This window comes from Scyliorhinus torazame, chromosome 22, assembly GCF_047496885.1.
Source record: "Scyliorhinus torazame isolate Kashiwa2021f chromosome 22, sScyTor2.1, whole genome shotgun sequence".
Lineage (NCBI taxonomy): Eukaryota > Metazoa > Chordata > Chondrichthyes > Carcharhiniformes > Scyliorhinidae > Scyliorhinus > Scyliorhinus torazame.
In genome coordinates this window covers 32,379,613-32,407,607 of record NC_092728.1, presented here as the reverse complement: position 1 = coordinate 32,407,607, position 27,995 = coordinate 32,379,613, and positions in this window count along the sequence as shown.

Below are 27,995 nucleotides of genomic sequence, written 5' to 3'. Positions count from 1 at the left end.
TTCATTTTGATGCAAGACGTTCTGAAACCAAACGGAAAATTACTCAAAATGCTTAACTCGCCGAGAAAATCATTTTTTCCCCCACAATGAATGGTTAGCAAAAAATAGTAAATTTCAAAGCAAGCCGTTCAGAAACCAATCGTTAAATTACTCAAAATGCATAACTCGCCGAGATAATCATTTTTTTCCCACAATGAATGGCTGGCAAAATATAGTTCATTTTGATGCAAGACGTTCTGAAACCAAGCGGCAAATTACTCAAAATGCTTAACGCGCAGAGAAAATCACTTTTTTCCCACAATGAATGTCTGGCAAAAAATAGGTCATTTTGATGCAAGACGTTCTGATACGAATCGGTAAATTACTCCAAATGCTTAACTCGCCGGGAAAATCACTTTTTTCCCACAATGAATGTCTGGCAAAAAATAGTTAATTTTGATGCAAGACGTTCTGAAACGAATCGGCAAATTACTGAAAATGCTTAACTCGCCGGGAAAATCACTTTTTTCCCACAATGAATGGTTGGCAAAAAATAGTTAATTTCAATGCAAGCCGTTCTGAACCGGATCGGCAAATTACTCAAAATGCTTAACTCGCCGGGAAAATCACTTTTTTCCCACAATGAATGGTTGGCAAAAAATAGTTAATTACAATGCAAGCCGTTCTGAAACCAATCGGCAAATTACTCAAAATTCTTATCTCGCCGACAAAATCATTTTTTCCCACAATGAATGGCTGGCAAAATATAGTTCATTTTGATGCAAGACGTTCTGAAACCAATCGGCAAATTACTCAAAATGCTTAACTCGCCGAGAAAATCACTTTTTTCCCACAATGAATGGTTAGCAAAAAATAGTAAATTTCAATGCAAGCCGTTCTGAAACCAATCGGTAAATTACTCAAAATGCTTAATTCGCCGAGAAAATCAGTTTCTTTCCACAATGAATGTCTGGCAAAAAATAGTAAATTTTAATGCAAGCCGTTCTGAAACCAATCGGCAAATTACTCAAAATGCTTAACTCGCCGAGAAAATCACTTTCTTTCCACAATGAATGTCTGGAAAAAATAGTTAATTTCAATGCAAGCCGTTCTGAACCCAATCGGCAAATTAGTCAAAACGCTTAACTCGCCGAGAAAATCACTTTTTTCCAACAATGAATGGCTGGCAAAAAATAGTTCATTTTGATGCAAGACGTTCTGAAACCAAACGGAAAATTACTCAAAATGCTTAACTCGCCGAGAAAATCACTTTTTTCCCCACAATGAATGGTTAGCAAAAAATAGTAAATTTCAAAGCAAGCCGTTCTAAAACCAATCGTTAAATGACTCAAAATGCATAACTCGCCGAGATAATCACTTTTTTCCCACAATGAATGGCTGGCAAAATATAGTTCATTTTGATGCAAGACGTTCTGAAACCAAGCGGCAAATTACTCAAAATGCTTAACGCGCAGAGAAAATCACTTTTTTCCAACAATGAATGGCTGGCAAAAAATAGTTCATTTTGATGCAAGACGTTCTGAAACCAAACGGAAAATTACTCAAAATGCTTAACTCGCCGAGAAAATCACTTTTTTCCCCACAATTAATGGTTAGCAAAAAATAGTAAATTTCAAGCAAGCCGTTCTGAAACCAATCGTTAAATGACTCAAAATGCTTATCTCGCCGAGAAAATCACTTTTTTCCCACAATGAATGGCTGGGAAAAAATAGTCATTTTGATGCAAGACGTTCTGAAACGAATCGGCAAATTACTCAAAATGCTTAACTCGCCGAGAAAATCACTTTTTTCCCACAATGAATGGTTAGCAAAAAATAGTAAATTTCAATGCAAGCCGTTCTGAAACCAATCGTCAAATTACTCAAAATGCATAACTCGCCGGGAAAATCACTTTTTTCCCACAATGAATGGTTGGCAAAAAATAGTTAATTTCAATGCAAGCCGTTCTGAAACCAATCGGCCAATTAGTCAAAACGCTTAACTCGCCGAGAAAATCACTTTTTTCCCACAATGAATGGCTGGCAAAAAATAGTTCATTTTGATGCAAGACGTTCTGAAACGAATCGGCAAATTACTCAAAATGCTTAACTCGCCGAGAAAATCACTTTTTTCCCACAATGAATGGTTAGCAAAAAATAGTAAATTTCAATGCAAGCCGTTCTGAAACCAATCGTCAAATTACTCAAAATGCATAACTCGCCGTCAAAATCACTTTTGTTCCACAATGAATGTCTGGCAAAAAATAGTAAATTTCAATGCAAGCCGTTCTGAAACCAACCGGCAAATTACTCAAAATGCTTAACGCGCCGAGAAAATCACTTTTTTCCCACAATCAATGTTTGGCAAAAAATAGGTAATTTTGATGCAAGACGTTCTGAAACGAATCGGCAAATTACTCAAAATGCTTCACTCGCCGGGAAAATCACTTTTTTCCCACAATGAATGGTTGGCAAAAAATAGTTAATTTCAATGCAAGCCGTTCTGAAACCAATCGGCAAATTACTCAAAATGCTTAACTCGCCGAGAAAATCACTTTTCACCCACAATGAATGTCTGGCAAAAAGTAGTTAATTCTGATGCAAGACGTTCTGAAACGAATCGGCAAATTACTCAAAATGCTTCACTCGCCAGGAAAATCACTTTTTTCCCACAATGAATGGTTGGCAAAAAATAGTTAATTACAATGCAAGACGTTCTGAAACCAATCGGCAAATTACTCAAAATGCTTATCTCGCCGAGAAAATCACTTTTTTCCCACAATGAATGGCTGGCAAAAAATAGTTCATTTTGATGCAAGACGTCCTGAAACGAATCGGCAAATTACTCAAAATGCTTAACTCGCCGGGAAAATCACTTTTTTCCCACAATGAATGGTTGGCAAAAAATAGTTAATTTCAATGCAAGCCATTCTCAAACCAACCGGCAAATTACTCAAAATGCTTACCGCGCCGGGAAAATCACTTTTTTCCCACAATGAATGGTTGGCAAAAAATAGTAAATATCAATGCAAGCCGTTCTGAAACCAATCGGGAAATTACTCAAAATGCTTATCTCGCCGAGAAAATCACTTTTGTTCCACAATGAATGTCTGGCAAAAAATAGCAAATTTTAATGCAAACCGTTCTGAAACCAATCGGCAAATTTCTCAAAACGCTTAACTCGCCGAGAAAATCACTTTTTTCCAACAATGAATGCCTGGCAAAAAATAGTTAATTTCGATGCAAGCCGTTCTGAAACCAATCGGAAAATTAGTCAACATGCTTAACTCGCCGAGAAAATCACTATTTCCCCACAATGAATGTCTGGCAAAAAATGGTAAATTTCAATGCCACCTGTTCTGAAACCAATCGGCAAATTACTCAAAATGCTTAACTCGCCGAGAAAATCACTTTTTTCCCACAATGAATGGCTGGCAAAAAATAGTTCATTTTGATGCAAGACGTTCTGAAACCAAGCGGCAAATTACTCAAAATGCTTAACGCGCAGAGAAAATCACTTTTTTCCCACAATGAATGTCTGGCATAAATAGGTCATTTTGATGCAAGACGTTCTGATACGAATCGGTAAATTACTCAAAATGCTTAACTCGCCGGGAAAATCACTTTTTTCCCACAATGAATGTCTGGCAAAAAATAGTTAATTTTGATGCAAGACGTTCTGAAACGAATCGGCAAATTACTGAAAATTCTTATCTCGCCGACAAAATCATTTTTTTCCCACAATGAATGGCTGGCAAAATATAGTTCATTTTGATGCAAGACGTTCTGAAACCAATCGGCAAATTACTCAAAATGCTTAACTCGCCGAGAAAATCACTTTTTTCCCACAATGAATGGTTAGCAAAAAATAGTAAATTTCAATGCAAGCCGTTCTGAAACCAATCGGTAAATTACTCAAAATGCTTAATTCGCCGAGAAAATCAGTTTCTTTCCACAATGAATGTCTGGCAAAAAATAGTAAATTTTAATGCAAGCCGTTCTGAAACCAATCGGCAAATTACTCAAAATGCTTAACTCGCCGAGAAAATCACTTTCTTTCCACAATGAATGTCTGGAAAAAATAGTTAATTTCAATGCAAGCCGTTCTGAACCCAATCGGTAAATTACTCAAAATGCTTAATTCGCCGAGAAAATCAGTTTCTTTCCACAATGAATGTCTGGCAAAAAATAGTAAATTTTAATGCAAGCCGTTCTGAAACCAATCGGCAAATTACTCAAAATGCTTAACTCGCCGAGAAAATCACTTTCTTTCCACAATGAATGTCTGGAAAAAATAGTTAATTTCAATGCAAGCCGTTCTGAAACCAACCGGCAAATTACTCAAAATGCTTAACGCGCCGAGAAAATCACTTTTTTCCCACAATCAATGTTTGGCAAAAAATAGGTAATTTTGATGCAAGACGTTCTGAAACGAATCGGCAAATTACTCAAAATGCTTAACTCGCCGGGAAAATCACTTTTTTCCCACAATGAATGGTTGGCAAAAAATAGTTAATTTCAATGCAAGCCGTTCTGAAACCAATCGGCAAATTACTCAAAATGCTTAACTCGCCGAGAAAATCACTTTTTACCCACAATGAATGTCTGGCAAAAAGTAGTTAATTTTGATGCAAGACGTTCTGAAACGAATCGGCAAATTACTCAAAATGCTTCACTCGCCAGGAAAATCACTTTTGTCCCACAATGAATGGTTGGCAAAAAATAGTTAATTACAATGCAAGACGTTCTGAAACCAATCGGCAAATTACTCAAAATGCTTATCTCGCCGAGAAAATCACTTTTTTCCCACAATGAATGGCTGGCAAAAAATAGTTCATTTTGATGCAAGACGTCCTGAAACGAATCGGCAAATTACTCAAAATGCTTAACTCGCCGAGAAAATCACTTTTTTCCCACAATGAATGGTTAGCAAAAAATAGTAAATTTCAATGCAAGCCGTTCTGAAACCAATCGTCAAATTACTCAAAATGCAGAAGTCGCCGTGAAAATCACTTTTGTTCCACAATGAATGTCTGGCAAAAAATAGTAAATATCAATGCAACCCGTTCTGAAACCAACCGGCAAATTACTCAAAATGCTTAACGCGCCGAGAAAATCACTTTTTTCCCACAATGAATGTCTGGCAAAAAATAGTTAATTTTGATGCAAGACGTTCTGAAACGAATGGGCAAATTACTCAAAATGCTTAACTCGCCGGGAAAATCACTTTTTTCCCACAATGAATGGTTGGCAAAAAATAGTTAATTTCAATGCAAGCCGTTCTGAAACCAATCGGCAAATTACTCAAAATGCTTAACTCGCCGAGAAAATCACTTTTTACCCACAATGAATGTCTGGCAAAAAGTAGTTAATTCTGATGCAAGACGTTCTGAAACGAATCGGCAAATTACTCAAAATGCTTAACTCGCCAGGAAAATCACTTTTTTCCCACAATGAATGTCTGGCAAAAAATAGTTAATTTCAATGCAAGCCGTTCTGAAACCAATCGTCAAATTAGTCAAAATGCATAACTCGCCGTCAAAATCACTTTTGTTCCACAATGAATGTCTGGCAAAAAATAGTAAATTTCAATGCAAGCCGTTCTGAAACCAACCGGCAAATTACTCAAAATGCTTAACGCGCCGAGAAAATCACTTTTTTCCCACAATCAATGTTTGGCAAAAAATAGGTAATTTTGATGCAAGACGTTCTGAAACGAATCGGCAAATTACTCAAAATGCTTAACTCGCCGGGAAAATCACTTTTTTCCCACAATGAATGGTTGGCAAAAAATAGTTAATTTCAATGCAAGCCGTTCTGAAACCAATCGGCAAATTACTCAAAATGCTTATCTCGCCGAGAAAATCACTTTTTTCCGACAATGAATGGCTGGCAAAAAATAGTTCATTTTGATGCAAGACGTCCTGAAACGAATCGGCAAATTACTCAAAATGCTTAACTCGCCGGGAAAATCACTTTTTTCCCACAATGAATGGTTGGCAAAAAATAGTTCATTTCAATGCAAGCCATTCTCAAACCAACCGGCAAATTACTCAAAATGCTTAACGCGCCGGGAAAATCACTTTTTTCCCACAATGAATGGTTGGCAAAAAATAGTAAATATCAATGCAAGCCGTTCTGAAACCAATCGGGAAATTACTCAAAATGCTTATCTCGCCGAGAAAATCACTTTTGTTCCACAATGAATGTCTGGCAAAAAATAGCAAATTTTAATGCAAACCGTTCTGAAACCAATCGGCAAATTACTCAAAACGCTTAACTCGCCGAGAAAATCACTTTTTTCCAACAATGAATGCCTGGCAAAAAATAGTTAATTTCGATGCAAGCCGTTCTGAAACCAATCGGAAAATTACTCAACATGCTTAACTCGCCGAGAAAATCACTATTTCCCCACAATGAATGTCTGGCAAAAAATGGTAAATTTCAATGCCAGCTTTTCTGAAACCAATCGGCAAATTACTCAAAATGCTTAACTCGCCGAGAAAATCACTTTTTTCCCACAATGAATGGCTGGCAAAAAATAGTTCATTTTGATGCAAGACGTTCTGAAACCAAGCGGCAAATTACTCAAAATGCTTAACGCGCAGAGAAAATCACTTTTTTCCCACAATGAATGTCTGGCAAAAAATAGGTCATTTTGATGCAAGACGTTCTGATACGAATCGGTAAATTACTCGAAATGCTTAACTCGCCGGGAAAATCACTTTTTTCCCACAATGAATGTCTGGCAAAAAATAGTTAATTTTGATGCAAGACGTTCTGAAACGAATCGGCAAATTACTGAAAATGCTTAACTCGCCGGGAAAATCACTTTTTTCCCACAATGAATGGTTGGCAAAAAATAGTTAATTTCAATGCAAGCCGTTCTCAAACGAATCGGCAAATTACTCAAAATGCTTAACTCGCCGGGAAAATCACTTTTTTCCCACAATGAATGGTTGGCAAAAAATAGTTAATTACAATGCAAGCCGTTCTGAAACCAATCGGCAAATTACTCAAAATTCTTATCTCGCCGACAAAATCATTTTTTTCCCACAATGAATGGCTGGCAAAATATAGTTCATTTTGATGCAAGACGTTCTGAAACCAATCGGCAAATTACTCAAAATGCTTAACACGCCGAGAAAATCACTTTTTTCCCACAATGAATGGTTAGCAAAAAATAGTAAATTTCAATGCAAGCCGTTCTGAAACCAATCGGTAAATTACTCAAAATGCTTAATTCGCCGAGAAAATCAGTTTCTTTCCACAATGAATGTCTGGCAAAAAATAGTAAATTTTAATGCAAGCCGTTCTGAAACCAATCGGCAAATTAGTCAAAACGCTTAACTCGCCGAGAAAATCACTTTTTTCCCACAATGAATGGCTGGCAAAAAATAGTTCATTTTGATGCAAGACGTTCTGAAACGAATCGGAAAATTACTCAAAATGCTTAACTCGCCGGGAAAATCACTTTTTTCCCACAATGAATGGTTGGCAAAAAATAGTTAATTTCAATGCAAGCCGTTCTGAAACCAATCGGCAAATTACTCAAAATGCTTAACTCGCCGAGAAAATCACTTTTTACCCACAATGAATGTCTGGCAAAAAGTAGTTAATTCTGATGCAAGACGTTCTGAAACGAATCGGCAAATTACTCAAAATGCTTAACTCGCCAGGAAAATCACTTTTTTCCCACAATGAATGTCTGGCAAAAAATAGTTAATTTCAATGCAAGCCGTTCTGAAACCAATCGGCAAATTAGTCAAAACGCTTAACTCGCCGAGAAAATCACTTTTTTCCCACAATGAATGGCTGGCAAAAAATAGTTCATTTTGATGCAAGACGTTCTGAAACGAATCGGCAAATTACTCAAAATGCTTAACTCGCCGAGAAAATCACTTTTTTCCCACAATGAATGGTTAGCAAAAAATAGTAAATTTCAATGCAAGCCGTTCTGAAACCAATCGTCAAATTACTCAAAATGCATAACTCGCCGTGAAAATCACTTTCGTTCCACAATGAATGTCTGGCAAAAAATAGTAAATTTCAATGCAAGCCGTTCTGAAACCAACCGGCAAATTACTCAAAATGCTTAACGCGCCGAGAAAATCACTTTTTTCCCACAATCAATGTTTGGCAAAAAATAGGTAATTTTGATGCAAGACGTTCTGAAACGAATCGGCAAATTACTCAAAATGCTTAACTCGCCGGGAAAATCACTTTTTTCCCACAATGAATGGTTGGCAAAAAATAGTTAATTTCAATGCAAGCCGTTCTGAAACCAATCGGCAAATTACTCAAAATGCTTAACTCGCCGAGAAAATCACTTTTTTCCAACAATGAATGGCTGGCAAAAAATAGTTCATTTTGATGCAAGACGTTCTGAAACCAAACGGAAAATTACTCAAAATGCTTAACTCGCCGAGAAAATCACTTTTTTCCCCACAATTAATGGTTAGCAAAAAATAGTAAATTTCAAAGCAAGCCGTTCTGAAACCAATCGTTAAATGACTCAAAATGCATAACTCGCCGAGATAATCACTTTTTTCCCACAATGAATGGCTGGCAAAATATAGTTCATTTTGATGCAAGACGTTCTGAAACCAAGCGGCAAATTACTGAAAAATCTTAACGCGCAGAGAAAATCACTTTTTTCCCACAATGAATGTCTGGCAAAAAATAGTTAATTTTGATGCAAGACGTTCTGAAACGAATCGGCAAATTACTGAAAATGCTTAACTCGCCGGGAAAATCACTTTTTTCCCACAATGAATGTCTGGCAAAAAATAGTTAATTACAATGCAAGCCGTTCTGAAACCAATCGGCAAATTACTCAAAATTCTTATCTCGCCGACAAAATCATTTTTTTCCCACAATGAATGGCTGGCAAAATATAATTCATTTTGATGCAAGACGTTCTGAAACCAATCGGCAAATTACTCAAAATGCTTAACACGCCGAGAAAATCACTTTTTTCCCACAATGAATGGTTAGCAAAAAATAGTAAATTTCAATGCAAGCCGTTCTGAAACCAATCGGTAAATTACTCAAAATGCTTAATTCGCCGAGAAAATCAGTTTCTTTCCACAATGAATGTCTGGCAAAAAATAGTAAATTTTAATGCAAGCCGTTCTGAAACCAATCGGCAAATTAGTCAAAACGCTTAACTCGCCGAGAAAATCACTTTTTCCCCACAATGAATGGCTGGCAAAAAATAGTTCATTTTGATGCAAGACGTTCTGAAACGAATCGGCAAATTACTCAAAATGCTTAACTCGCCGGGAAAATCACTTTTTTCCCACAATGAATGGTTGGCAAAAAATAGTTAATTTCAATGCAAGCCGTTCTGACACCAATCGGCAAATTACTCAAAATGCTTAACTCGCCGAGAAAATCACTTTTTACCCACAATGAATGTCTGGCAAAAAGTAGTTAATTCTGATGCAATACGTTCTGAAACGAATCGGCAAATTACTCAAAATGCTTAACTCGCCAGGAAAATCACTTTTTTCCCACAATGAATGTCTGGCAAAAAATAGTTAATTTCAATGCAAGCCGTTCTGAAACCAATCGGCCAATTAGTCAAAACGCTTAACTCGCCGAGAAAATCACTTTTTTCCCACAATGAATGGCTGGCAAAAAATAGTTCATTTTGATGCAAGACGTTCTGAAACGAATCGGCAAATTACTCAAAATGCTTAACTCGCCGAGAAAATCACTTTTTTCCCACAATGAATGGTTAGCAAAAAATAGTAAATTTCAATGCAAGCCGTTCTGAAACCAATCGTCAAATTACTCAAAATGCATAACTCGCCGTGAAAATCACTTTTGTTCCACAATGAATGTCTGGCAAAAAATAGTAAATTTCAATGCAAGCCGTTCTGAAACCAACCGGCAAATTACTCAAAATGCTTAACGCGCCGAGAAAATCACTTTTTTCCCACAATCAATGTTTGGCAAAAAATAGGTAATTTTGATGCAAGACGTTCTGAAACGAATCGGCAAATTACTCAAAATGCTTAACTCGCCGGGAAAATCACTTTTTTCCCACAATGAATGGTTGGCAAAAAATAGTTAATTTCAATGCAAGCCGTTCTGAAACCAATCGGCAAATTACTCAAAATGCTTAACTCGCCGAGAAAATCACTTTTTACCCACAATGAATGTCTGGCAAAAAGTAGTTAATTCTGATGCAAGACGTTCTGAAACGAATCGGCAAATTACTCAAAATGCTTCACTCGCCAGGAAAATCACTTTTTTCCCACAATGAATGGTTGGCCATAAATAGTTAATTACAATGCAAGACGTTCTGAAACCAATCGGCAAATTACTCAAAATGCTTATCTCGCCGAGAAAATCACTTTTGTTCCACAATGAATGTCTGGCAAAAAATAGCAAATTTTAATGCAAACCGTTCTGAAACCAATCGGCAAATTACTCAAAACGCTTAACTCGCCGAGAAAATCACTTTTTTCCAACAATGAATGCCTGGCAAAAAATAGTTAATTTCGATGCAAGCCGTTCTGAAACCAATCGGAAAATTACTCAAAATGCTTAACTCGCCGGGAAAATCACTTTTTTCCCACAATGAATGTCTGGCAAAAAGTAGTTAATTTTGATGCAAGACGTTCTGAAACGAATCGGCAAATTACTGAAAATTCTTATCTCGCCGACAAAATCATTTTTTTCCCACAATGAATGGGTGGCAAAATATAGTTCATTTTGATGCAAGACGTTCTGAAACCAATCGGCAAATTACTCAAAATGCTTAATTCGCCGAGAAAATCAGTTTCTTTCCACAATGAATGTCTGGCAAAAAATAGTAAATTTTAATGCAAGCCGTTCTGAAACCAATCGGCAAATTAGTCAAAACGCTTAACTCGCCGAGAAAATCACTTTTTTCCCACAATGAATGGCTGGCAAAAAATAGTTCATTTTGATGCAAGACGTTCTGAAACGAATCGGAAAATTACTCAAAATGCTTAACTCGCCGGGAAAATCACTTTTTTCCCACAATGAATGGTTGGCAAAAAATAGTTAATTTCAATGCAAGCCGTTCTGAAACCAATCGGCAAATTACTCAAAATGCTTAACTCGCCGAGAAAATCACTTTTTACCCACAATGAATGTCTGGCAAAAAGTAGTTAATTCTGATGCAAGACGTTCTGAAACGAATCGGCAAATTACTCAAAATGCTTAACTCGCCAGGAAAATCACTTTTTTCCCACAATGAATGTCTGGCAAAAAATAGTTAATTTCAATGCAAGCCGTTCTGAAACCAATCGGCAAATTACTCAAAATGCTTAACTCGCCGAGAAAATCACTTTTTTCCAACAATGAATGGCTGGCAAAAAATAGTTCATTTTGATGCAAGACGTTCTGAAACCAAACGGAAAATTACTCAAAATGCTTAACTCGCCGAGAAAATCACTTTTTTCCCCACAATTAATGGTTAGCAAAAAATAGTAAATTTCAAAGCAAGCCGTTCTGAAACCAATCGTTAAATGACTCAAAATGCATAACTCGCCGAGATAATCACTTTTTTCCCACAATGAATGGCTGGCAAAATATAGTTCATTTTGATGCAAGACGTTCTGAAACCAAGCGGCAAATTACTGAAAAATCTTAACGCGCAGAGAAAATCACTTTTTTCCCACAATGAATGTCTGGCAAAAAATAGTTAATTTTGATGCAAGACGTTCTGAAACGAATCGGCAAATTACTGAAAATGCTTAACTCGCCGGGAAAATCACTTTTTTCCCACAATGAATGGTTGGCAAAAAATAGTTAATTTCAATGCAAGCCGTTCTGAAACGAATCGGCAAATTACTCAAAATGCTTAACTCGCCGGGAAAATCACTTTTTTCCCACAATGAATGGTTGGCAAAAAATAGTTAATTACAATGCAAGCCGTTCTGAAACCAATCGGCAAATTACTCAAAATTCTTATCACGCCGACAAAATCATTTTTTTCCCACAATGAATGGCTGGCAAAATATAGTTCATTTTGATGCAAGATGTTCTGAAACCAATCGGCAAATTACTCAAAATGCTTAACACGCCGAGAAAATCACTTTTTTCCCACAATGAATGGTTAGCAAAAAATAGTAAATTTCAATGCAAGCCGTTCTGAAACCAATCGGTAAATTACTCGAAATGCTTAATTCGCCGAGAAAATCAGTTTCTTTCCACAATGAATGTCTGGCAAAAAATAGTAAATTTTAATGCAAGCCGTTCTGAAACCAATCGGCCAATTAGTCAAAACGCTTAACTCGCCGAGAAAATCACTTTTTTCCCACAATGAATGGCTGGCAAAAAATAGTTCATTTTGATGCAAGACGTTCTGAAACGAATCGGCAAATTACTCAAAATGCTTAACTCGCCGAGAAAATCACTTTTTTCCCACAATGAATGGTTAGCAAAAAATAGTAAATTTCAATGCAAGCCGTTCTGAAACCAATCGTCAAATTACTCAAAATGCATAACTCGCCGTGAAAATCACTTTTGTTCCACAATGAATGTCTGGCAAAAAATAGTAAATTTCAATGCAAGCCGTTCTGAAACCAACCGGCAAATTACTCAAAATGCTTAACGCGCCGAGAAAATCACTTTTTTCCCACAATCAATGTTTGGCAAAAAATAGCAAATTTTAATGCAAACCGTTCTGAAACCAATCGGCAAATTACTCAAAACGCTTAACTCGCCGAGAAAATCACTTTTTTCCAACAATGAATGCCTGGCAAAAAATAGTTAATTTCGATGCAAGCCGTTCTGAAACCAATCGGAAAATTACTCAAAATGCTTAACTCGCCGGGAAAATCACTTTTTTCCCACAATGAATGTCTGGCAAAAAGTAGTTAATTTTGATGCAAGACGTTCTGAAACGAATCGGCAAATTACTGAAAATTCTTATCTCGCCGACAAAATCATTTTTTTCCCGCAATGAATGGGTGGCAAAATATAGTTCATTTTGATGCAAGACGTTCTGAAACCAATCGGCAAATTACTCAAAATGCTTAATTCGCCGAGAAAATCAGTTTCTTTCCACAATGAATGTCTGGCAAAAAATAGTAAATTTTAATGCAAGCCGTTCTGAAACCAATCGGCAAATTAGTCAAAACGCTTAACTCGCCGAGAAAATCACTTTTTTCCCACAATGAATGGCTGGCAAAAAATAGTTCATTTTGATGCAAGACGTTCTGAAACGAATCGGAAAATTACTCAAAATGCTTAACTCGCCGGGAAAATCACTTTTTTCCCACAATGAATGGTTGGCAAAAAATAGTTAATTTCAATGCAAGCCGTTCTGAAACCAATCGGCAAATTACTCAAAATGCTTAACTCGCCGAGAAAATCACTTTTTACCCACAATGAATGTCTGGCAAAAAGTAGTTAATTCTGATGCAAGACGTTCTGAAACGAATCGGCAAATTACTCAAAATGCTTAACTCGCCAGGAAAATCACTTTTTTCCCACAATGAATGTCTGGCAAAAAATAGTTAATTTCAATGCAAGCCGTTCTGAAACCAATCGGCCAATTAGTCAAAACGCTTAACTCGCCGAGAAAATCACTTTTTTCCCACAATGAATGGCTGGCAAAAAATAGTTCATTTTGATGCAAGACGTTCTGAAACGAATCGGCAAATTACTCAAAATGCTTAACTCGCCGAGAAAATCACTTTTTTCCCACAATGAATGGTTAGCAAAAAATAGTAAATTTCAATGCAAGCCGTTCTGAAACCAATCGTCAAATTACTCAAAATGCATAACTCGCCGTGAAAATCACTTTTGTTCCACAATGAATGTCTGGCAAAAAATAGTAAATTTCAATGCAAGCCGTTCTGAAACCAACCGGCAAATTACTGAAAATGCTTAACTCGCCGGGAAAATCACTTTTTTCCCACAATGAATGGTTGGCAAAAAGTAGTTAATTTCAATGCAAGCCGTTCTCAAACGAATCGGCAAATTACTCAAAATGCTTAACTCGCCGGGAAAATCACTTTTTTCCCACAATGAATGGTTGGCAAAAAATAGTTAATTACAATGCAAGCCGTTCTGAAACCAATCGGCAAATTACTCAAAATTCTTATCTCGCCGACAAAATCATTTTTTTCCCACAATGAATGGCTGGCAAAATATAGTTCATTTTGATGCAAGACGTTCTGAAACCAATCGGCAAATTACTCAAAATGCTTAACACGCCGAGAAAATCACTTTTTTCCCACAATGAATGGTTAGCAAAAAATAGTAAATTTCAATGCAGGCCGTTCTGAAACCAATCGGTAAATTACTCAAAATGCTTAATTCGCCGAGAAAATCAGTTTCTTTCCACAATGAATGTCTGGCAAAAAATAGTAAATTTTAATGCAAGCCGTTCTGAAACCAATCGGCAAATTAGTCAAAACGCTTAACTCGCCGAGAAAATCACTTTTTTCCCACAATGAATGGCTGGCAAAAAATAGTTCATTTTGATGCAAGACGTTCTGAAACGAATCGGAAAATTACTCAAAATGCTTAACTCGCCGGGAAAATCACTTTTTTCCCACAATGAATGGTTGGCAAAAAATAGTTAATTTCAATGCAAGCCGTTCTGAAACCAATCGGCAAATTACTCAAAATGCTTAACTCGCCGAGAAAATCACTTTTTACCCACAATGAATGTCTGGCAAAAAGTAGTTAATTCTGATGCAAGACGTTCTGAAACGAATCGGCAAATTACTCAAAATGCATAACTCGCCGAGATAATCACTTTTTTCCCACAATGAATGGCTGGCAAAATATAGTTCATTTTGATGCAAGACGTTCTGAAACCAAGCGGCAAATTACTCAAAAATCTTAACGCGCAGAGAAAATGACTTTTTTCCCACAATGAATGTCTGGCAAAAAATAGTTAATTTTGATGCAAGACGTTCTGAAACGAATCGGTAAATTACTCGAAATGCTTAACTCGCCGGGAAAATCACTTTTTTCCCACAATGAATGTCTGGCAAAAAATAGTTAATTTTGATGCAAGACGTTCTGAAACGAATCGGCAAATTACTGAAAATGCTTAACTCGCCGGGAAAATCACTTTTTTCCCACAATGAATGGTTGGCAAAAAATAGTTAATTTCAATGCAAGCCGTTCTCAAACGAATCGGCAAATTACTCAAAATGCTTAACTCGCCGGGAAAATCACTTTTTTCCCACAATGAATGGTTGGCAAAAAATAGTTAATTACAATGCAAGCCGTTCTGAAACCAATCGGCAAAAATAGTTAATTCCAATGCAAGACGTTCTGAAACCAATCGGCAAATTACTCAAAATGCTTAACACGCCGAGAAAATCACTTTTTTCCCACAATGAATGGTTAGCAAAAAATAGTAAATTTCAATGCAGGCCGTTCTGAAACCAATCGGTAAATTACTCAAAATGCTTAATTCGCCGAGAAAATCAGTTTCTTTCCACAATGAATGTCTGGCAAAAAATAGTAAATTTTAATGCAAGCCGTTCTGAAACCAATCGGCAAATTAGTCAAAACGCTTAACTCGCCGAGAAAATCACTTTTTTCCCACAATGAATGGCTGGCAAAAAATAGTTCATTTTGATGCAAGACGTTCTGAAACGAATCGGAAAATTACTCAAAATGCTTAACTCGCCGGGAAAATCACTTTTTTCCCACAATGAATGGTTGGCAAAAAATAGTTAATTTCAATGCAAGCCGTTCTGAAACCAATCGGCAAATTACTCAAAATGCTTAACTCGCCGAGAAAATCACTTTTTACCCACAATGAATGTCTGGCAAAAAGTAGTTAATTCTGATGCAAGACGTTCTGAAACGAATCGGCAAATTACTCAAAATGCATAACTCGCCGAGATAATCACTTTTTTCCCACAATGAATGGCTGGCAAAATATAGTTCATTTTGATGCAAGACGTTCTGAAACCAAGCGGCAAATTACTCAAAAATCTTAACGCGCAGAGAAAATGACTTTTTTCCCACAATGAATGTCTGGCAAAAAATAGTTAATTTTGATGCAAGACGTTCTGAAACGAATCGGTAAATTACTCGAAATGCTTAACTCGCCGGGAAAATCACTTTTTTCCCACAATGAATGTCTGGCAAAAAATAGTTAATTTTGATGCAAGACGTTCTGAAACGAATCGGCAAATTACTGAAAATGCTTAACTCGCCGGGAAAATCACTTTTTTCCCACAATGAATGGTTGGCAAAAAATAGTTAATTTCAATGCAAGCCGTTCTCAAACGAATCGGCAAATTACTCAAAATGCTTAACTCGCCGGGAAAATCACTTTTTTCCCACAATGAATGGTTGGCAAAAAATAGTTAATTACAATGCAAGCCGTTCTGAAACCAATCGGCAAAAATAGTTAATTTTGATGCAAGACGTTCTGAAACGACTCGGCAAATTACTGAAAATTCTTATCTCGCCGACAAAATCATTTTTTTCCCACAATGAATGGCTGGCAAAATATAGTTCATTTTGATGCAAGACGTTCTGAAACCAATCGGCAAATTACTCAAAATGCTTAACTCGCCGAGAAAATCACTTTTTTCCCACAATGAATGGTTAGCAAAAAATAGTAAATTTCAATGCAAGCCGTTCTGAAACCAATCGGTAAATTACTCAAAATGCTTAATTCGCCGAGAAAATCAGTTTCTTTACACAATGAATGTCTGGCAAAAAATAGTAAATTTTAATGCAAGCCGTTCTGAAACCAATCGGCAAATTACTCAAAATGCTTAACTCGCCGAGAAAATCACTTTCTTTCCACAATGAATGTCTGGAAAAAATAGTTAATTTCAATGCAAGCCGTTCTGAACCCAATCGGCAAATTAGTCAAAACGCTTAACTCGCCGAGAAAATCACTTTTTTCCAACAATGAATGGCTGGCAAAAAATAGTTCATTTTGATGCAAGACGTTCTGAAACCAAACGGAAAATTACTCAAAATGCTTAACTCGCCGAGAAAATCACTTTTTTCCCCACAATTAATGGTTAGCAAAAAATAGTAAATTTCAAAGCAAGCCGTTCTGAAACCAATCGTTAAATGACTCAAAATGCATAACTCGCCGAGATAATCACTTTTTTCCCACAATGAATGGCTGGCAAAATATAGTTCATTTTGATGCAAGACGTTCTGAAACCAAGCGGCAAATTACTCAAAAATCTTAACGCGCAGAGAAAATCACTTTTTTCCCACAATGAATGTCTGGCAAAAAATAGTTAATTTTGATGCAAGACGTTCTGAAACGAATCGGTAAATTACTCGAAATGCTTAACTCGCCGGGAAAATCACTTTTTTCCCACAATGAATGTCTGGCAAAAAATAGGTCATTTTGATGCAAGACGTTCTGAAACGAATCGGCAAATTACTGAAAATGCTTAACTCGCCGGGAAAATCACTTTTTTCCCACAATGAATGGTTGGCAAAAAATAGTTAATTTCAATGCAAGCCGTTCTCAAACGAATCGGCAAATTACTCAAAATGCTTAACTCGCCGGGAAAATCACTTTTTTCCCACAATGAATGGTTGGCAAAAAATAGTTAATTACAATGCAAGCCGTTCTGAAACCAATCGGCAAATTACTCAAAATTCTTATCTCGCCGACAAAATCATTTTTTTCCCACAATGAATGGCTGGCAAAATATAGTTCATTTTGATGCAAGACGTTCTGAAACCAATCGGCAAATTACTCAAAATGCTTAACACGCCGAGAAAATCACTTTTTTCCCACAATGAATGGTTAGCAAAAAATAGTAAATTTCAATGCAAGCCGTTCTGAAACCAATCGGTAAATTACTCAAAATGCTTAATTCGCCGAGAAAATCAGTTTCTTTCCACAATGAATGTCTGGCAAAAAATAGTAAATTTTAATGCAAGCCGTTCTGAAACCAATCGGCAAATTAGTCAAAACGCTTAACTCGCCGAGAAAATCACTTTTTTCCCACAATGAATGGCTGGCAAAAAATAGTTCATTTTGATGCAAGACGTTCTGAAACGAATCGGAAAATTACTCAAAATGCTTAACTCGCCGGGAAAATCACTTTTTTCCCACAATGAATGGTTGGCAAAAAATAGTTAATTTCAATGCAAGCCGTTCTGAAACCAATCGGCAAATTACTCAAAATGCTTAACTCGCCGAGAAAATCACTTTTTACCCACAATGAATGTCTGGCAAAAAGTAGTTAATTCTGATGCAAGACGTTCTGAAACGAATCGGCAAATTACTCAAAATGCTTAACTCGCCAGGAAAATCACTTTTTTCCCACAATGAATGTCTGGCAAAAAATAGTTAATTTCAATGCAAGCCGTTCTGAAACCAATCGGCAAATTAGTCAAAACGCTTAACTCGCCGAGAAAATCACTTTTTTCCCACAATGAATGGCTGGCAAAAAATAGTTCATTTTGATGCAAGACGTTCTGAAACGAATCGGCAAATTACTCAAAATGCTTAACTCGCCGAGAAAATCACTTTTTTCCCACAATGAATGGTTAGCAAAAAATAGTAAATTTCAATGCAAGCCGTTCTGAAACCAATCGTCAAATTACTCAAAATGCATAACTCGCCGTGAAAATCACTTTTGTTCCACAATGAATGTCTGGCAAAAAATAGTAAATTTCAATGCAAGCCGTTCTGAAACCAACCGGCAAATTACTCAAAATGCTTAACGCGCCGAGAAAATCACTTTTTTCCCACAATCAATGTTTGGCAAAAAATAGGTAATTTTGATGCAAGACGTTCTGAAACGAATCGGCAAATTACTCAAAATGCTTAACTCGCCGGGAAAATCACTTTTTTCCCACAATGAATGGTTGGCAAAAAATAGTTAATTTCAATGCAAGCCGTTCTGAAACCAATCGGCAAATTACTCAAAATGCTTAACTCGCCGAGAAAATCACTTTTTTCCAACAATGAATGGCTGGCAAAAAATAGTTCATTTTGATGCAAGACGTTCTGAAACCAAACGGAAAATTACACAAAATGCTTAACTCGCCGAGAAAATCACTTTTTTCCCCACAATTAATGGTTAGCAAAAAATAGTAAATTTCAAAGCAAGCCGTTCTGAAACCAATCGTTAAATGACTCAAAATGCATAACTCGCCGAGATAATCACTTTTTTCCCACAATGAATGGCTGGCAAAATATAGTTCATTTTGATGCAAGACGTTCTGAAACCAAGCGGCAAATTACTGAAAAATCTTAACGCGCAGAGAAAATCACTTTTTTCCCACAATGAATGTCTGGCAAAAAATAGTTAATTTTGATGCAAGACGTTCTGAAACGAATCGGCAAATTACTGAAAATGCTTAACTCGCCGGGAAAATCACTTTTTTCCCACAATGAATGTCTGGCAAAAAATAGTTAATTTCAATGCAAGCCGTTCTGAAACGAATCGGCAAATTGCTCAAAATGCTTAACTCGCCGGGAAAATCACTTTTTTCCCACAATGAATGGTTGGCAAAAAATAGTTAATTACAATGCAAGCCGTTCTGAAACCAATCGGCAAATTACTCAAAATTCTTATCTCGCCGACAAAATCATTTTTTTCCCACAATGAATGGCTGGCAAAATATAGTTCATTTTGATGCAAGACGTTCTGAAACCAATCGGCAAATTACTCAAAATGCTTAACACGCCGAGAAAATCACTTTTTTCCCACAATGAATGGTTAGCAAAAAATAGTAAATTTCAATGCAAGCCGTTCTGAAACCAATCGGTAAATTACTCAAAATGCTTAATTCGCCGAGAAAATCAGTTTCTTTCCACAATGAATGTCTGGCAAAAAATAGTAAATTTTAATGCAAGCCGTTCTGAAACCAATCGGCAAATTAGTCAAAACGCTTAACTCGCCGAGAAAATCACTTTTTCCCCACAATGAATGGCTGGCAAAAAATAGTTCATTTTGATGCAAGACGTTCTGAAACGAATCGGCAAATTACTCAAAATGCTTAACTCGCCGGGAAAATCACTTTTTTCCCACAATGAATGGTTGGCAAAAAATAGTTAATTTCAATGCAAGCCGTTCTGACACCAATCGGCAAATTACTCAAAATGCTTAACTCGCCGAGAAAATCACTTTTTACCCACAATGAATGTCTGGCAAAAAGTAGTTAATTCTGATGCAAGACGTTCTGAAACGAATCGGCAAATTACTCAAAATGCTTAACTCGCCAGGAAAATCACTTTTTTCCCACAATGAATGTCTGGCAAAAAATAGTTAATTTCAATGCAAGCCGTTCTGAAACCAATCGGCCAATTAGTCAAAACGCTTAACTCGCCGAGAAAATCACTTTTTTCCCACAATGAATGGCTGGCAAAAAATAGTTCATTTTGATGCAAGACGTTCTGAAACGAATCGGCAAATTACTCAAAATGCTTAACTCGCCGAGAAAATCACTTTTTTCCCACAATGAATGGTTAGCAAAAAATAGTAAATTTCAATGCAAGCCGTTCTGAAACCAATCGTCAAATTACTCAAAATGCATAACTCGCCGTGAAAATCACTTTTGTTCCACAATGAATGTCTGGCAAAAAATAGTAAATTTCAATGCAAGCCGTTCTGAAACCAACCGGCAAATTACTCAAAATGCTTAACGCGCCGAGAAAATCACTTTTTTCCCACAATCAATGTTTGGCAAAAAATAGGTAATTTTGATGCAAGACGTTCTGAAACGAATCGGCAAATTACTCAAAATGCTTAACTCGCCGGGAAAATCACTTTTTTCCCACAATGAATGGTTGGCAAAAAATAGTTAATTTCAATGCAAGCCGTTCTGAAACCAATCGGCAAATTACTCAAAATGCTTAACTCGCCGAGAAAATCACTTTTTACCCACAATGAATGTCTGGCAAAAAGTAGTTAATTCTGATGCAAGACGTTCTGAAACGAATCGGCAAATTACTCAAAATGCTTCACTCGCCAGGAAAATCACTTTTTTCCCACAATGAATGGTTGGCCATAAATAGTTAATTACAATGCAAGACGTTCTGAAACCAATCGGCAAATTACTCAAAATGCTTATCTCGCCGAGAAAATCACTTTTGTTCCACAATGAATGTCTGGCAAAAAATAGCAAATTTTAATGCAAACCGTTCTGAAACCAATCGGCAAATTACTCAAAACGCTTAACTCGCCGAGAAAATCACTTTTTTCCAACAATGAATGCCTGGCAAAAAATAGTTAATTTCGATGCAAGCCGTTCTGAAACCAATCGGAAAATTACTCAAAATGCTTAACTCGCCGGGAAAATCACTTTTTTCCCACAATGAATGTCTGGCAAAAAGTAGTTAATTTTGATGCAAGACGTTCTGAAACGAATCGGCAAATTACTGAAAATTCTTATCTCGCCGACAAAATCATTTTTTTCCCACAATGAATGGGTGGCAAAATATAGTTCATTTTGATGCAAGACGTTCTGAAACCAATCGGCAAATTACTCAAAATGCTTAATTCGCCGAGAAAATCAGTTTCTTTCCACAATGAATGTCTGGCAAAAAATAGTAAATTTTAATGCAAGCCGTTCTGAAACCAATCGGCAAATTAGTCAAAACGCTTAACTCGCCGAGAAAATCACTTTTTTCCCACAATGAATGGCTGGCAAAAAATAGTTCATTTTGATGCAAGACGTTCTGAAACGAATCGGAAAATTACTCAAAATGCTTAACTCGCCGGGAAAATCACTTTTTTCCCACAATGAATGGTTGGCAAAAAATAGTTAATTTCAATGCAAGCCGTTCTGAAACCAATCGGCAAATTACTCAAAATGCTTAACTCGCCGAGAAAATCACTTTTTACCCACAATGAATGTCTGGCAAAAAGTAGTTAATTCTGATGCAAGACGTTCTGAAACGAATCGGCAAATTACTCAAAATGCTTAACTCGCCAGGAAAATCACTTTTTTCCCACAATGAATGTCTGGCAAAAAATAGTTAATTTCAATGCAAGCCGTTCTGAAACCAATCGGCAAATTACTCAAAATGCTTAACTCGCCGAGAAAATCACTTTTTTCCAACAATGAATGGCTGGCAAAAAATAGTTCATTTTGATGCAAGACGTTCTGAAACCAAACGGAAAATTACTCAAAATGCTTAACTCGCCGAGAAAATCACTTTTTTCCCCACAATTAATGGTTAGCAAAAAATAGTAAATTTCAAAGCAAGCCGTTCTGAAACGAATCGGCAAATTACTCAAAATGCTTAACTCGCCGGGAAAATCACTTTTTTCCCACAATGAATGGTTGGCTAAAAATAGTTAATTACAATGCAAGCCGTTCTGAAACCAATCGGCAAATTACTCAAAATTCTTATCTCGCCGACAAAATCATTTTTTTCCCACAATGAATGGCTGGCAAAATATAGTTCATTTTGATGCAAGATGTTCTGAAACCAATCGGCAAATTACTCAAAATGCTTAACACGCCGAGAAAATCACTTTTTTCCCACAATGAATGGTTAGCAAAAAATAGTAAATTTCAATGCAAGCCGTTCTGAAACCAATCGGTAAATTACTCAAAATGCTTAATTCGCCGAGAAAATCAGTTTCTTTCCACAATGAATGTCTGGCAAAAAATAGTAAATTTTAATGCAAGCCGTTCTGAAACCAATCGGCCAATTAGTCAAAACGCTTAACTCGCCGAGAAAATCACTTTTTTCCCACAATGAATGGCTGGCAAAATATAGTTCATTTTGATGCAAGACGTTCTGAAACGAATCGGCAAATTACTCAAAATGCTTAACTCGCCGAGAAAATCACTTTTTTCCCACAATGAATGGTTAGCAAAAAATAGTAAATTTCAATGCAAGCCGTTCTGAAACCAATCGTCAAATTACTCAAAATGCATAACTCGCCGTGAAAATCACTTTTGTTCCACAATGAATGTCTGGCAAAAAATAGTAAATTTCAATGCAAGCCGTTCTGAAACCAACCGGCAAATTACTCAAAATGCTTAACGCGCCGAGAAAATCACTTTTTTCCCACAATCAATGTTTGGCAAAAAATAGCAAATTTTAATGCAAACCGTTCTGAAACCAATCGGCAAATTACTCAAAACGCTTAACTCGCCGAGAAAATCACTTTTTTCCAACAATGAATGCCTGGCAAAAAATAGTTAATTTCGATGCAAGCCGTTCTGAAACCAATCGGAAAATTACTCAAAATGCTTAACTCGCCGGGAAAATCACTTTTTTCCCACAATGAATGTCTGGCAAAAAGTAGTTAATTTTGATGCAAGACGTTCTGAAACGAATCGGCAAATTACTGAAAATTCTTATCTCGCCGACAAAATCATTTTTTTCCCGCAATGAATGGGTGGCAAAATATAGTTCATTTTGATGCAAGACGTTCTGAAACCAATCGGCAAATTACTCAAAATGCTTAATTCGCCGAGAAAATCAGTTTCTTTCCACAATGAATGTCTGGCAAAAAATAGTAAATTTTAATGCAAGCCGTTCTGAAACCAATCGGCAAATTAGTCAAAACGCTTAACTCGCCGAGAAAATCACTTTTTTCCCACAATGAATGGCTGGCAAAAAATAGTTCATTTTGATGCAAGACGTTCTGAAACGAATCGGAAAATTACTCAAAATGCTTAACTCGCCGGGAAAATCACTTTTTTCCCACAATGAATGGTTGGCAAAAAATAGTTAATTTCAATGCAAGCCGTTCTGAAACCAATCGGCAAATTACTCAAAATGCTTAACTCGCCGAGAAAATCACTTTTTACCCACAATGAATGTCTGGCAAAAAGTAGTTAATTCTGATGCAAGACGTTCTGAAACGAATCGGCAAATTACTCAAAATGCTTAACTCGCCAGGAAAATCACTTTTTTCCCACAATGAATGTCTGGCAAAAAATAGTTAATTTCAATGCAAGCCGTTCTGAAACCAATCGGCCAATTAGTCAAAACGCTTAACTCGCCGAGAAAATCACTTTTTTCCCACAATGAATGGCTGGCAAAAAATAGTTCATTTTGATGCAAGACGTTCTGAAACGAATCGGCAAATTACTCAAAATGCTTAACTCGCCGAGAAAATCACTTTTTTCCCACAATGAATGGTTAGCAAAAAATAATAAATTTCAATGCAAGCCGTTCTGAAACCAATCGTCAAATTACTCAAAATGCATAACTCGCCGTGAAAATCACTTTTGTTCCACAATGAATGTCTGGCAAAAAATAGTAAATTTCAATGCAAGCCGTTCTGAAACCAACCGGCAAATTACTGAAAATGCTTAACTCGCCGGGAAAATCACTTTTTTCCCACAATGAATGTCTGGCAAAAAGTAGTTAATTCTGATGCAAGACGTTCTGAAACGAATCGGCAAATTACTCAAAATGCTTAACTCGCCAGGAAAATCACTTTTTTCCCACAATGAATGTCTGGCAAAAAATAGTTAATTTCAATGCAAGCCGTTCTGAAACCAATCGGCCAATTAGTCAAAACGCTTAACTCGCCGAGAAAATCACTTTTTTCCCACAATGAATGGCTGGCAAAAAATAGTTCATTTTGATGCAAGACGTTCTGAAACGAATCGGCAAATTACTCAAAATGCTTAACTCGCCGAGAAAATCACTTTTTTCCCACAATGAATGGTTAGCAAAAAATAATAAATTTCAATGCAAGCCGTTCTGAAACCAATCGTCAAATTACTCAAAATGCATAACTCGCCGTGAAAATCACTTTTGTTCCACAATGAATGTCTGGCAAAAAATAGTAAATTTCAATGCAAGCCGTTCTGAAACCAACCGGCAAATTACTGAAAATGCTTAACTCGCCGGGAAAATCACTTTTTTCCCACAATGAATGTCTGGCAAAAAATAGTTAATTTCAATGCAAGCCGTTCTGAAACGAATCGGCAAATTGCTCAAAATGCTTAACTCGCCGGGAAAATCACTTTTTTCCCACAATGAATGGTTGGCAAAAAATAGTTAATTACAATGCAAGCCGTTCTGAAACCAATCGGCAAATTACTCAAAATTCTTATCTCGCCGACAAAATCATTTTTTTCCCACAATGAATGGCTGGCAAAATATAGTTCATTTTGATGCAAGACGTTCTGAAACCAATCGGCAAATTACTCAAAATGCTTAACACGCCGAGAAAATCACTTTTTTCCCACAATGAATGGTTAGCAAAAAATAGTAAATTTCAATGCAAGCCGTTCTGAAACCAATCGGTAAATTACTCAAAATGCTTAATTCGCCGAGAAAATCAGTTTCTTTCCACAATGAATGTCTGGCAAAAAATAGTAAATTTTAATGCAAGCCGTTCTGAAACCAATCGGCAAATTAGTCAAAACGCTTAACTCGCCGAGAAAATCACTTTTTTCCCACAATGAATGGCTGGCAAAAAATAGTTCATTTTGATGCAAGACGTTCTGAAACGAATCGGCAAATTACTCAAAATGCTTAACTCGCCGGGAAAATCACTTTTTTCCCACAATGAATGGTTGGCAAAAAATAGTTAATTTCAATGCAAGCCGTTCTGACACCAATCGGCAAATTACTCAAAATGCTTAACTCGCCGAGAAAATCACTTTTTACCCACAATGAATGTCTGGCAAAAAGTAGTTAATTCTGATGCAAGACGTTCTGAAACGAATCGGCAAATTACTCAAAATGCTTAACTCGCCAGGAAAATCACTTTTTTCCCACAATGAATGTCTGGCAAAAAATAGTTAATTTCAATGCAAGCCGTTCTGAAACCAATCGGCAAATTAGTCAAAACGCTTAACTCGCCGAGAAAATCACTTTTTTCCCACAATGAATGGCTGGCAAAAAATAGTTCATTTTGATGCAAGACGTTCTGAAACGAATCGGCAAATTACTCAAAATGCTTAACTCGCCGGGAAAATCACTTTTTTCCCACAATGAATGGTTGGCAAAAAATAGTTAATTTCAATGCAAGCCGTTCTGACACCAATCGGCAAATTACTCAAAATGCTTAACTCGCCGAGAAAATCACTTTTTACCCACAATGAATGTCTGGCAAAAAGTAGTTAATTCTGATGCAAGACGTTCTGAAACGAATCGGCAAATTACTCAAAATGCTTAACTCGCCAGGAAAATCACTTTTTTCCCACAATGAATGTCTAGCAAAAAATAGTTAATTTCAATGCAAGCCGTTCTGAAACCAATCGGCCAATTAGTCAAAACGCTAAACTCGCCGAGAAAATCACTTTTTTCCCAAAATGAATGGCTGGCAAAAAATAGTTCATTTTGATGCAAGACGTTCTGAAACGAATCGGCAAATTACTCAAAATGCTTAACTCGCCGAGAAAATCACTTTTTTCCCACAATGAATGGTTAGCAAAAAATAGTAAATTTCAATGCAAGCCGTTCTGAAACCAATCGTCAAATTACTCAAAATGCATAACTCGCCGTGAAAATCACTTTTGTTCCACAATGAATGTCTGGCAAAAAATAGTAAATTTCAATGCAAGCCGTTCTGAAACCAACCGGCAAATTACTCAAAATGCTTAACGCGCCGAGAAAATCACTTTTTTCCCACAATCAATGTTTGGCAAAAAATAGGTAATTTTGATGCAAGACGTTCTGAAACGAATCGGCAAATTACTCAAAATGCTTAACTCGCCGGGAAAATCACTTTTTTCCCACAATGAATGGTTGGCAAAAAATAGTTAATTTCAATGCAAGCCGTTCTGAAACCAATCGGCAAATTACTCAAAATGCTTAACTCGCCGAGAAAATCACTTTTTACCCACAATGAATGTCTGGCAAAAAGTAGTTAATTCTGATGCAAGACGTTCTGAAACGAATCGGCAAATTACTCAAAATGCTTCACTCGCCAGGAAAATCACTTTTTTCCCACAATGAATGGTTGGCCATAAATAGTTAATTACAATGCAAGACGTTCTGAAACCAATCGGCAAATTACTCAAAATGCTTATCTCGCCGAGAAAATCACTTTTGTTCCACAATGAATGTCTGGCAAAAAATAGCAAATTTTAATGCAAACCGTTCTGAAACCAATCGGCAAATTACTCAAAACGCTTAACTCGCCGAGAAAATCACTTTTTTCCAACAATGAATGCCTGGCAAAAAATAGTTAATTTCGATGCAAGCCGTTCTGAAACCAATCGGAAAATTACTCAAAATGCTTAACTCGCCGGGAAAATCACTTTTTTCCCACAATGAATGTCTGGCAAAAAGTAGTTAATTTTGATGCAAGACGTTCTGAAACGAATCGGCAAATTACTGAAAATTCTTATCTCGCCGACAAAATCATTTTTTTCCCACAATGAATGGGTGGCAAAATATAGTTCATTTTGATGCAAGACGTTCTGAAACCAATCGGCAAATTACTCAAAATGCTTAATTCGCCGAGAAAATCAGTTTCTTTCCACAATGAATGTCTGGCAAAAAATAGTAAATTTTAATGCAAGCCGTTCTGAAACCAATCGGCAAATTAGTCAAAACGCTTAACTCGCCGAGAAAATCACTTTTTTCCCACAATGAATGGCTGGCAAAAAATAGTTCATTTTGATGCAAGACGTTCTGAAACGAATCGGAAAATTACTCAAAATGCTTAACTCGCCGGGAAAATCACTTTTTTCCCACAATGAATGGTTGGCAAAAAATAGTTAATTTCAATGCAAGCCGTTCTGAAACCAATCGGCAAATTACTCAAAATGCTTAACTCGCCGAGAAAATCACTTTTTACCCACAATGAATGTCTGGCAAAAAGTAGTTAATTCTGATGCAAGACGTTCTGAAACGAATCGGCAATTTACTCAAAATGCTTAACTCGCCAGGAAAATCACTTTTTTCCCACAATGAATGTCTGGCAAAAAATAGTTAATTTCAATGCAAGCCGTTCTGAAACCAATCGGCAAATTACTCAAAATGCTTAACTCGCCGAGAAAATCACTTTTTTCCAACAATGAATGGCTGGCAAAAAATAGTTCATTTTGATGCAAGACGTTCTGAAACCAAACGGAAAATTACTCAAAATGCTTAACTCGCCGAGAAAATCACTTTTTTCCCCACAA